The sequence below is a fragment of the Mobula birostris genome, chromosome 25 (genome assembly GCF_030028105.1).
Source record: "Mobula birostris isolate sMobBir1 chromosome 25, sMobBir1.hap1, whole genome shotgun sequence".
Classification (NCBI taxonomy): Eukaryota; Metazoa; Chordata; class Chondrichthyes; order Myliobatiformes; family Myliobatidae; genus Mobula; species Mobula birostris.
The window spans coordinates 2813295-2825689 of NC_092394.1; positions in this window are offsets into that span (position 1 = coordinate 2813295).

A 12395-nucleotide genomic window follows, 5' to 3' on the forward strand; every position below is an offset into this window, starting at 1 on the left:
GGGTTAGAGGTCAGATTAGGGTTTATGGACAGGGATGTGGGAAGTTAGAGGTCAGATTAGGGTTTAGGGACAGGGATATGGGGGGGTTAGAGGTCAGATTAAGGTTTAGGGACAGGGTAGTGAGGAGTTAGATTATGAAGACACGGAGTCCTCTTTTATTGTCATTTAGTAATGCATGCATTAAGAAATGATACAATATTTCCTCCAGTGTGATATCACAAAACACAGAACAGACCAAGAATGAAAAAAACTGACAAAACCACATAATTATAACATATAGTTACAACAGTGCAACGATACCATAACTTGATGAAGAAGTCCATGAGCACAGTAAAAGTTCAAAGTCTCTCAAATGTCTCACATCTCACGCAGACGGGAGAAGGAAGAAAAACTCTCACTGCCATGCCTGACCACAATCCGTCTCTGAGTCATCCGAAAACTTCGAGCTCTGATCAGCTCTCTGACACCGAGTACTGAGCGCCATCTCTATCCGAACGATTTGACCTCCATCTTAGTCACCAACAGCAGGCAAAGCCGGGGACTTTGAGGCCTTCCCTCCGGAAGATTCCCGACCGAGCAGTAACGACAGCAGCAAATGAGCTTTTCAGAAATTTTTCCAGATGTTCCTCTCTGCTTTCACGTCCATCTCCATCAAATCAGAATTGTCCACGGCTGCTATTTAACGGATACGATATCATTTTTCATCGGAGGGCTGCGCAGGTGCGGCGCACTGCTCTCTCCTCCTGCGGAATTGGTCAGATTAGGGCTTAGGGACAGGGATGTGGGTATGGGTGGTCAGATAGAGTTTAGGGACAAGGATGTGGGGAGTTAGAGGTCTGATTCGGGTTTAGGGACAGCAACACGTGGGTGTTAGTATTTAGGCCGAAACTGAGACCCCCGTCACTCCCAAATCTGGGCTCTAAGGCCAGTGTCATGGACTGGTGACAAAAGGACATCTGTGGAGTTTGGGCTGTCACAAGTTTCTGAGTTCTAAGATCAGATGTCCATCTGAGCAGGAGGCACGAGAGCCAGTTAGTCAGCACGCGCAGGGCTCGAGCCTGTAATCCAGTCAGCTCGTCCGGGGTTCGACACTGAAGATGAGAGCCTGTGGGTCAACGGAAGATCCAGAAGTGAAGGCCTGACCGCTGCAGCCTGGGCAGTGACTGGAGCTCTGAAGGTCTCACCTGGAGCAGGAGGATGATCTCTGTGTGTCAGTCTGGAGGGGTGGGGGAAGGAATGACAGGGCTTTGTCTTGTTACTGTGGCTTTGTGTTCCATTTTATTCGGCCGAATGTGGTGGACATGCTCTGTTGGTGTCAGAATGGGTGTGGGGACAGGTGTGGACTGCCTCCTGGAACATTTTGGGGTTTGGTTATTAAGGCAAACAGACATTTTCTGTGTGTTTCCATGTATGTGTGATAAATGCATCTGAATCAGAAGCTCTGAGTGGGGAAGGCAGTTCTTCCCTTTTTAAAATTTCTCAGAGGGACTAATTGCTTCGTGGGTTTGCAGCAGAGAATTTAACAGCCCCTTTGGACCACAATGTTGTGTTGAACCAAGAAAATTAGTAATCAAATGGCCAACTGAACTCATCTCATCTGCCTGCACAGAAATAAAAAATAACTCAATTAAAAATCACTGTATTATAATAAATCAGATATATCAGTATTACAGTGGAGTAAGGGGAAATACAGTGGCATGAGAGAGGAGCTGGCCAAAGTTGATTGGAAGGGGTCACTAGCAGGGACAATGTTACTGATTAACGGGACTCTGGTAACTGATATTTGCTTTCCAATCACATTTTATTTACTTGCCCCTAAGTAGAACAGTCCAGCCCATCACCAAACTGCTCAGAAGTTAATTTTATACAGATATTGACCAAATGTAATCTTGCACACCTATAATCCCTTGTCACATATAGGAATACAAACACAAAGTGCCATTACAGATATTAATAGCCAATAAACACAACATGTTATTTCCAATAGTCAGTGTGTGGCTCTCAGTTCTTCGTTAGTATCATTACCTTGTCTTGGTCTGCTCACGTCCTTGGTTCTTCATCCTGCCCAAAGGGGAATGAACTCACACTACCTTAATCTTTGCCAGACTGAGGCTTCCACAGGGCAGCGAGGGCTGGAGTTTCTGGGAATAATTCAGACACAGGATCATTTTCTTCCCAAAGAAGAAGAAGCACTCTACAGGGAGGATGACACAACCATGGCTGACAAGGGAAGTCAAAGAACAGAGATGAGGAGGAATTTCTTTAGCCAGAGAGTGGTGAATCTGTGGAATTCATTGCCACAGGTGATTGTGGACGCCAAATCATTGGGTATATTTAAAGCAGAGGTTGATAGTTCTTGATTAGTCAGGGTGTCAAAGGCTACAGGAAGAAGGCAGGAGAATGGGGTTGAGAAGGATAATAAATCAGCCATGATGGAACGGTGGAGCAGACTCGATGGGCTGAATGACCTCATTCTGCTCCCATGTCTGATGGTCAAAGACAGCATAAACACAAAAGAAAGTGTAACACACACAAAATGCTGGAGGAACTCGGCAGCAGAGGCAGCAACTATGAAAATGAATAAACACTCAATGTTTCGGAGGGACACACTCAAAAGAGATGGCTTATGATGTTGCAAACACCGGCAGGAAGCTAAAGGATTGGAACGCTTTTAAAAACAACAAAAGGCAACTAAAAAAAAACAGTAAGAGGAGAAAAGATGAAATATGGTAAATGATTAAAATAGGATCCCAGCTCTGTTAAACAATGGTTAGACCACACTTGGAATATCGTGCTCAGTTCTGATCACCTCATTATAGGAAGGATTCGGAAGCTTTAGAGAGGGCGAAGAGGAGGTTTACCAGGATGCTGCCTGCACTAGAGAGCGTGTCTTATGATGAAAGGCTGAGCGAGCTAGGGGCTTTTCTCTTTGGAAGGAAGGGGATGAAAGTTGACTTGATAGAGGTGTACAAGATGATATGAGACTTAGATTGAGTGGACAGCCAGAGACTTTTTCCCAAGGCAGAAATATGATTAGGCATAACTTTAAGGTGATTGGAGAAAAGTATAGGATGGATGTTAGAGGTAGGGTTTTAACGCAGAGAGTGGTGGGTGTGTGGAACATAAGACCATAAGACAAAGGAGCAGAAGTCGGCCATTCGGTTCATCGAGTCTGCTCCACCATTTTATCATGAGCTGATCCATTCTCCCATTTAGTCCCTCTCCCCTGCCTTCTCACCATAACCTTTGATGCCCTGGCTACTCAGATACCTGTCAATCTCTGCCTTAAATACACCCAATGACTGGGCCTCCACTGCTGCCCGTGGCAACAAATTCCACAGATTCACCACCCTCTGGCTAAAAAGATTTCTTCGCATTTCTGTTCTGAATGGGCGCCCTTCAATCCTTAAGTCATGCCCTCTCGTACTAGACTCCCCCATCATGGGAAACAACTTTGCCACATCCACTCTGTCCATGCCTTTCAGCATTCGAAATGTTTCTATGAGGTGCCTCCTCATTCTTCTAAGCTCCAAGGAGTACAGTCCAAGAGCAGACAAGCGTTCCTCATATGTTAACCCTCTCATTCCCGGAATCATTCTAATGAATCTTCTCTGTACCCTCTCCAACGTCAGCACATCCTTTCTTAAATAAGGAGCCCAAAACTGCCCACAGTACTCCAAGTGAGGTCTCACCAGCGCCTTATAGAGCCTCAACATCACATCCCTGCTCCTGTACTCTATTCCTCTAGAAATGAATGCCAACATTGCATTCGCCTTCTTCACTACTGACTCAACCTGGAGGTTAACCTTAAGGGTATCCTGTACAAAGACTCCCAAGTCCCTTTGCATCTCAGAACTTTGAATTCTCTCCCCATTTAAATAATAGTGGCCCGTTTATTTCTTCTGCCAAAGTGCATAACCATACACTTTCCAACTTGTATTTCATTTGCCACTTCTTTGCCCATTCTTCCAATCTATCCAAGTCTCTCTGCAGACTCTCTGTTCCCTCAGCACTACCAGCCCCTCCACCTACCTTTGTATCATCAGCAAACTTAGCCACAAAGCCATCTATTCCATAATCCAAATCGTTGATGTACAATGTAAAAAGAAGCGGCCCCAACACTGATCCCTGTGGAACACCACTGGTAACCGACAACTAACCAGAATGGGATCCCTTTATTCCCACTCTCTGTTTCCTGCCAATCAGCCAATGCTCTATCTACTTATGTAACTTTCCTGTAATTCCGTGGGCTCTTACCTTGTTTAGCAGCCTCATGTGTGGCACCTTGTCAAAGGCCTTCTGAAAATCCAAATATACAACATCCACTGCATCTCCCTTGTCTGCCCTACTTGTAATTTCCTCAAAAAATTGCAATAGGTTTGTCAGGCAGGATTTTCCTTTAAGGAAACCATGCTGAGTTCTACCTATCCTGTCATGTGCCTCCAGGTACTCTGTAACCTCATCCTTGACAATCGACTCCAACAACTTCCCAACCACCGATGTCAAGCTAACAGGTCTATAATTTTTTTGCTTCTTTTCCCCCTTCTTAAATAGCGGGGTGACATTTGCAATCTTCCAGTCCTCCGGCACCATGCCAAAATCCATTGACTTTTGAAATATCATTGCTAATGCCTCCACAATCTCCACAGCTACTTCCTTCAGAACACGAGGGTGCATTCCATCTGGTCCGGGAGATTTATCTACCTTTAGACTATTCAGCTTCCTGAGTACTTCCTCTGTCGTAATTGTGACTGTGCACACTTCTCTTCCCTGCCACCCTTGAGGTTCAGTATACTGCTGATGTCTTCCTCAGTGAAGACTGATGCAAAATACTCGTTCATTTCCTCCGCCATCTCTTTATCTCCCATTACGATTTCTCCAGCATCAGTTTCTATTGGTTCTATATCTACTCTCACCTGTCTTTTACTCTTTATATACTGGAAAAAGCTTTTAGTATCCTCTTTGATATTATTTGCTAGCTTCCTTTCATAGTTAATCTTTTCCCTCTTAATGACCTTCTTAGTTTCCTTTTGTAAGCTTTTAAAAACTTCCCAATCCTCTGTCTTCCCACTAATTTTTGCTTCCTTGTATGCCCTCTCCTTTGCTTTAACTTTGGCTTAGACTTCTCTTGTCAGCCACGGTTGCATCCTTTTTCCATTTGTAAATTTCTTCTTTTTTGGAATATACCTGTCTTGCACCTTCCTCACTTCTCGCATAAACTCCAACCACTGCTGCTCTGCCGTCCTTCCCGCCAGTGTTACTTCCCAGTCAACTTTGGCCAGTTCCTCTCTCATGCCACTGTAATTTCCTTTACTCCACTGAAATACCGACACATCGGATTTCGGCTTCTCTTTCTCAAATTTCACAGTGAACTCAATCATGTTATGATCACTGCCTCCTAAGGGTTCCTTCACCTCAATCTCTCTAATCACCTCCGGTTCATTACACAATACCCAATTCAGTACAGCCGAACCCTAGTGGGCTCAACAAGAAGCTGTTCTAAAAAGCCATCTCTCAGACATTCTACAAATTCTCTCTCTTGAGATCCAGTGCTGACCTGATTTTGCCAATCCACTCGCATGTTAAAATCTCTCACAATTATCATAACACTGCCCTTCTGACAAGCCTTTTCTATTTCCTGTTGTAATTTGTAGTCCACATCACTGCAGCTGTTTGGAGGCCTATAAATAACTGCCATCAGGGTCCTTTTACCCCTATAATTTCTTAGCTCAACTCCTAAAGATTCTGCACCTTCCGATCCTATGTTTTCAGGGGTAGTGGTGAAGGCAGACATTAGGAGACTCATTTAAGAGGCTGTTGGCACATGAATGGAGGGAAAGGTCAGACTGATTTTAGAGTAGCTTAAAACATTGACACATCATGGGCAATAACACCATAAGATATGGGAGCAGAATCGGGCCATTCGGCCCATCGAGTCTGCTCCACCATTCCATCATGGCGGATGTATTACCCCTCTCAACCCCATTCTTCCACCTTCTCCCTGTAACCTTTGACACCCTGACTAATCAAGAACCCAATCAACTTCATCCTTAACATACCCAATGACCTTGCCTCTACAAAGTTGTGGCAACAAATTCCACAGATACTTCACCTTCTTGTTAAAGGAATTCCTTGTCATCTCTGTTCTAAATGGGTGTTCTGTTCTGAGGCTGTGCCCTCTGGTCCTAGACTCTCTACTGTAGGAAACACCCTCTCCACATCCACTCCATGTGCTGGAGCTTTTGGAAAGCATCAAGTTGGATAAGTCACCGGGACTGGATGAAATGTATCTCAGGCGACTGTGGGAGGCGAGGGAAGGGATTGCTGAGCCTCTGGTGATGATCTTTGCATCATCAATGGGGATGGGAGAGGTTCCAGAGGGTTGGTGGGTTGTAGATGTTGTTCCATTATTCAAGAAAGGGAGTAGAGATAGCTCAGGAAATTATAGACCAGTGAGTCTTACTTCAGTGGTTGGTAAATTGATGGAGAAGATCCTGAGAGGGAGGATTTATGAACATTTGGAGAGGCATAATATGATTAGGAATAGTCGGCATGGCTTTTTGAAAGGCAGGTTGTGCCTTACAAGCCTGATTGAATTTTTTGAGAATGTGACTAAACACATTGATGAAGGTAGAGCAGTAGATGTAGTGTATATGGATTTCAGCAAGGCATTTGATAAGGTACCCCATGCAAGGCTTATTGAGAAAGTAAGGAGGCATGGGATCCAAGGGGACATTGCTTTGTGGATCCAGAACTGTCTTGCCCACAGAAGACAAAGAGTTGTTGTAGACAGGTCATATTCTGCATGGAGGTCGGTGACCTCAGGGATCTGTTCTGGGACCCCTACTCTTTGTGATTTTTATAAATGACTTGAATAAGTAAGTGGAGGGATGGGTTAGTAAATTTGCTGATGACACAAATGTTGGAGGTGTTGTGGATGGTGTAAAGAGCTGTCAGAGGTTACACTGGGACACTGATAAGATGTAAAACTGGGCTGAGAAGTGGCAGATGGAGTTCAACCCAGATAAGTGTGAGGTGGTTCATTTTGGTAGGTCAAATATGATGACAGAATATAGTATTAATGGTAAGACTCTTGGCAGTGTGGAGGATCAGAGGGATCTTGGGGTCTGAGTCTATAGGACACTCAAAGCTGCTGTGCAGGTTGACTCTGTGGTTAAGAAAGCATACGGTGCATTGGCCTTCATCAACTGTGGGACTGAGTTTAGGAGCCGAGGGGTAATGTTACAGCTATAATGGACCCTGGTCAGACCCCACTTGGAGTACTATGTTCAATTCTGGTCACCTCACTACAGGAAGGATGTGGAAGCCATAGAAAGGGTGCAGAGGAGATTTACAAGGATGTTGCCTGGATTGGAGAGCATGTCTTATGAGAATAGGTTGAGTGAACTCGACCTTTTCTCCTTGGAGGTGACCTGATAGAGGAGTACAAGATGATGAGAGGCATTGATCGTGTGGATAGTCAGAGGCTTTTTCCCCAGGGCTGAAATGGCTAGCACAAGAGGGCACAGGTTTAAGGTGCTTGGAAGTAGGTACAGAGGAGATGTCAGGGGTAGGTTTTTTTTTAACGCAGAGAGTGGTGAGGGTGTGGAATGGGCTGCTGGCCATGGTGGTGGAGGTGAATACAATAGGGTCTTTTAAGAGACTCCTGGACAGGCACATGGAGCTTAGAAAAATAGAGGGCTATGGGTAACCCTAGGTAATTTCTAAGGTAAGGACATGTTCAGCACAGCTTTGTGGGCTGAAGGGCCTGTATTGTGCTGTAGGTTTTCCATGCTCTATCTAGGCTTTTCAACATTCATTGGGTTTTAATGAGACCACCCCCCAACCCCATTCTTTTAAACTTCAGTGAGAACAGGCCCAGAACCATCGAACACTCTTGATATGTTAACCCTTTCATTCCCAGAATCATCTTATGAATTTCCTTTGGACCCTCTTTTCATAATTAATGGACCCAGATCAGCTCACAATACTCCAAGTGCCTTATAAAGCCTCAGCATTATATCCTTGGTTTTATTAATATTCAAAGTTCAAAGTAAATTTATTACTGAAGTACATATGTCACCATATACAACCCTGAGATTCATTTTGTTGCAGGCGGTCACAGCAGTACAAGAATCAATGAAGGACCAAACATAACAGTTTGGAAAACAATTAATGTGCAAAAAAAAACAAACTGTGTTAATACAAAAAAAAAAGAATAAATATTGGGAATGTGAGATGAAGAGCCTTTGGAAGTGAGTCCAGTTCAGTGATGGGGTAAGTGAAGATGGGTGAAGTTATTCCTCTCTGATTCAAGTTCCTGATGGTGAGGGACAAAACCTGGTGGTGAGGCTCCTGTAGCTTCTTCCTGATGGCAGCAGTGAGAAGAGAGCATGGCCTGGGTGGTGGGGGCCCTCTTGATGGATGCTGTTCTCCTTGAAGAGCATTTCATGTAGATGTGCTCGGTGGTGGGAAGGACTTTACCCATGATGGACTGGGCTGTATCCACTACGTTTTGTAGGATTTTCCATCCAAGGGCATTGGTGTTTCCATACCAGGCTGTGATGCAGCCAGTCAATATACTCCCCACCACACATCTATAGAAATTTGCCAAAGTATTAGATGACTTGTCAAATTTACGCAACCTTCTAAGTAGAAGAGTTGTTGTGCTTCTCTTGGTAATGGTATTTACGTGCTGGTCCCAGGACAGATGCTCAGAAATGACAACACCAAAGATGCTAACCATCTCCACCTCTGATCCCTCAGTGGTGACTGGATCATAGACATCCAGTTTTCTCCTGAAGTCAATAATTATTTCCTTGGTCTTGCTGACACTGAGTGAGATGTTGTTGTTGTGACACCACTCAGCCAGATTTCCAATCTCCCTCCAATGTGCTGATTCATCATAACCGCTGATTCGGCCGACAACAATATTCAGTTCTCTCAATTTTCCTTCCTTACCACCAACTCAACCTGCTGGTTAACCATTAGGAAATCCTGCACAGGGACTCCCGTCCCTTTGTACTTCCGATTTCTGAATTTTCTCCCCATTTAGAAAATAATCTACACCTTTATTCATTCTAATTCTACCAATGTGCATGACCAGACACCTCTCCATCTGTCACTTCCCATTCTCCTAATCTGTCCAATTTCTCCTGCAGACCAATACCATGCTATACTGTTCAGCGTTCTGTGCTTGAGGGACTGAGTTATGGGAAGGTTGAATTGGTTAGCACTTTATTACCTGGAGGGTAGGAGAGTGAGGGAAGATTTGGTAGAGGTATTCAAAATTATGAGATGTGTAGATTGGGTAAAAGCGAGCAGGCTTTTTCTCTCAAGGTGGGTGAGGCCAGAACTAGAGATCCATAAGCATAAGAACCTAAGACACAGGAGCAGAATTAGGCCATTCAGCCCATCGAGTCTGCTCTGCCATTCCATCATGGCTGATCCCAGGTTCCACTCAACCCCATACACCTGCCTTCTTGCCTTATCCTTTGGTGCCCTGACCGATCAGGAATCTTATCAACTTCCGCTATAAATATACGCATGGATTTGGCCTCCACCGCAGTCTGTGGCAGAGCATTCCACAGATTCACTGCTCTCTGGCTAAAACAAGCTCTCCTTACCTCTTTTCTGCAGGGTCGCCCCTCAATTTTGAGGCTGTGCCCTCTAGTTCTGGTTATCCCCACCATAGGAAACATCCTCTCCACATCCACCCTATCTAGTCCTTTCAACATTCGGTAGGTTTCAATGAGATCCCCCTGCATTCTTCTAAATTCCAGTGAATACAGACCCAAAGCTGCCAAAAGCTCCTCATATGTTAACCCTTTCATTCTTGGAATCATCCCCGTGAACCTCCTCTGCACTCTCTCCAATGACAACACATCCTTTCTGAGATAAGGAGCCCAAAGCTGTTGACAATACTCCAAATACAGCCTGACTAGTGTCTTACAAAGCTTCAGCATTATCTCCTTGTTTTCTTCTATTCCCCTTGAAATAAATGCCAACATTGCATTTGCCTTCTTTACCACAGACTCAACCTGTAAATTAACCTTCTGGGAGCCTTGTACGAGGATTCCTAAGTCCCTCTGTACCTCTGATGTTTGAAGCTTCTCCCCATTTAGATAATAGTCTGCACTATTGTTCCTTTTACCAAAATGCATCATCATTCATTTCCCAACACTGTATTCCATCAGCCACTTTTTTGCCCATTATTCCAATTTGTCTAAGTCCTGCTGCAATCACATTGCTTCCTCAGCACTACCCACCCCTCATCTATCTTCATATCATCTGCAAACTTTGCCATAAAGCCATCAATTCCATTATCCAAATCATTGACAAACAATGTGAAAAGTAGCGGTTCCAATACTGACCCTGAGGAACACCACTAGTCACTGGCAGCCAACCAAAGGCCTCTTTTATTCCCACTCACTGCCTCCTGCCTGTCAGCCATTCCTCTATCCACGTCAGTATCTTCCCGGTAATGCCATAGGATTTTATCTTGTTAATCAGCCTCATGTGTGGCACCTTATCAGATGCCTTCTGAAAATCCAAGTAAATGACATCCAATTCCTCTCCTTTGTCCACCCCGTTTGTTACTTCCTTGAAGAACTCCAACAGCTTTGTCAGGCAAGATTTCTCTTTACAGAAACCAGCTGACTTTGACTTATTTTATCATTAGTCTCCAAATACCCTGAAATATTTTCCTTGATAATGGACTCCAACACTTTCTGAACCACTGAAATTAGGCTAACTGGCATATAATTTCCTCTCTTTTGCCTTCCTCCCTTCTTAAAGAGTGTAGTGACATTTGCAATTTTTCAGTCCTCAGGGACCATGCCAGAATCAAGTGATTCTTGTAAGATCATGACCAATGCATCCGTTGTCTCTTCAGCAACCTCTCTCAGGACTCTGGGATGTCGTCCATCTGGTCCAGGTGACTTAACTACCTGAAGACCTTTGAGTTGCCTTGCACTTTTTCATTTGTAATAGCAATGGCACTCACTCCTGCTCCCTGGCATTCATGGACTCTGGCACACTGCTAGTGTCTTCCACAGTGAAGACAGATGCAAAGTACCCATTAAGTACATCTGCCATTTCCTTGCCCCCCATTACAACCTTACCAGCAACAGTTTTTGGTGGTCCAATATAAACTCTCACCTCCCTTTTACTCTTGATATAACTGGAAAAAACTTTTGGTATCCTGCTTTATATTATTGGCTAGTTTGCCCTCACATTTCATCTTTTCCCTTCTTATAGCTTTTTAAATTGCCTTTTGTTGGATTTTAAAAGCTTCCCAATCATCCAAATTCCCACTCACTTTTGCTACCTTATATGCAGTCCTTAATTCCCTTGTTAGCCACGGTTGCCTACCCCTGCCATTTGAGGACTACTACTTCTGTGGGATACTTCTAACCTGTGCCTTGTGAACAGAAACTCCCAGAAACTTCAGCCATCTCTGCTCTGCCGTCATCCCCACCAGTATCCTCCTCCAATCCACCTGGGCAAGCTCCTCTCTCATGCCTCTGTAATTCCCTTTATTCCATTGTGATACTGATACATGTGAGTTATGCTTCTCCCTCTCAATTTGCAGTATGAATTCAATCATATTATGATCACTGTCTCCTAAGGGTTCCTTTACATTAAGCTCCCTAATAAGATCTGGGTTATTACACAACACCCAATCTAAGATAGTCTTTCCCCGAGTAGGCTCAAGCACAAGCTGCTCTAAAAAGCATCTCACAGGCATTCAACAAATTCCCTCTCTTGTGATTCAACACCAACCTGATTTTCCCAATCCTCTTGCATATTGAAATTCTCCATTACAATTGGGTCAATTCTCTTATTAAATGCCTTTTCCTGCTCCCTTTGCAATCTCAACCTCCCATCTTAGCTACTATTTGGAGGCCTATATATGATACCCATGGTGTTTTTTTTTTACCCTTGCAGTTTCTGAACTCCACCCTCAAAGATTCAACATTCTCTGACACTATATCACCTCTTTCTAAAGGTGGAATTCTTACCAACAGAGCCACACCACTGCCAATGCCTTCCTGCCAGTCCTTTCGATACAAAGTCTATCCTTTAATGTTTAGCTGCCAACTACGACCATCTTTCAGCCACAATTTAGTAATGCCCAGGTCATACTGACCAATCTGTGATTGTGCCTTGAGTTTTGTCCACCTTATTCCGAATGCTAAGTGCTTTTAAATACAACACCTTCAGTCCTGCATTCTTTCCCCTGTTGAATTTTGCCTCTATGTTACAACTTAACTCTTTGCACTGTCTGCATTTGTACCTTTAGGGTGAAAGGTGAAATACCAAAAGGGAACCTGAGAGAGATCTTCTTCACTGAGAGAGTGGTGAGAGTGAGGAACAAGTTGCCCATGGAAGTG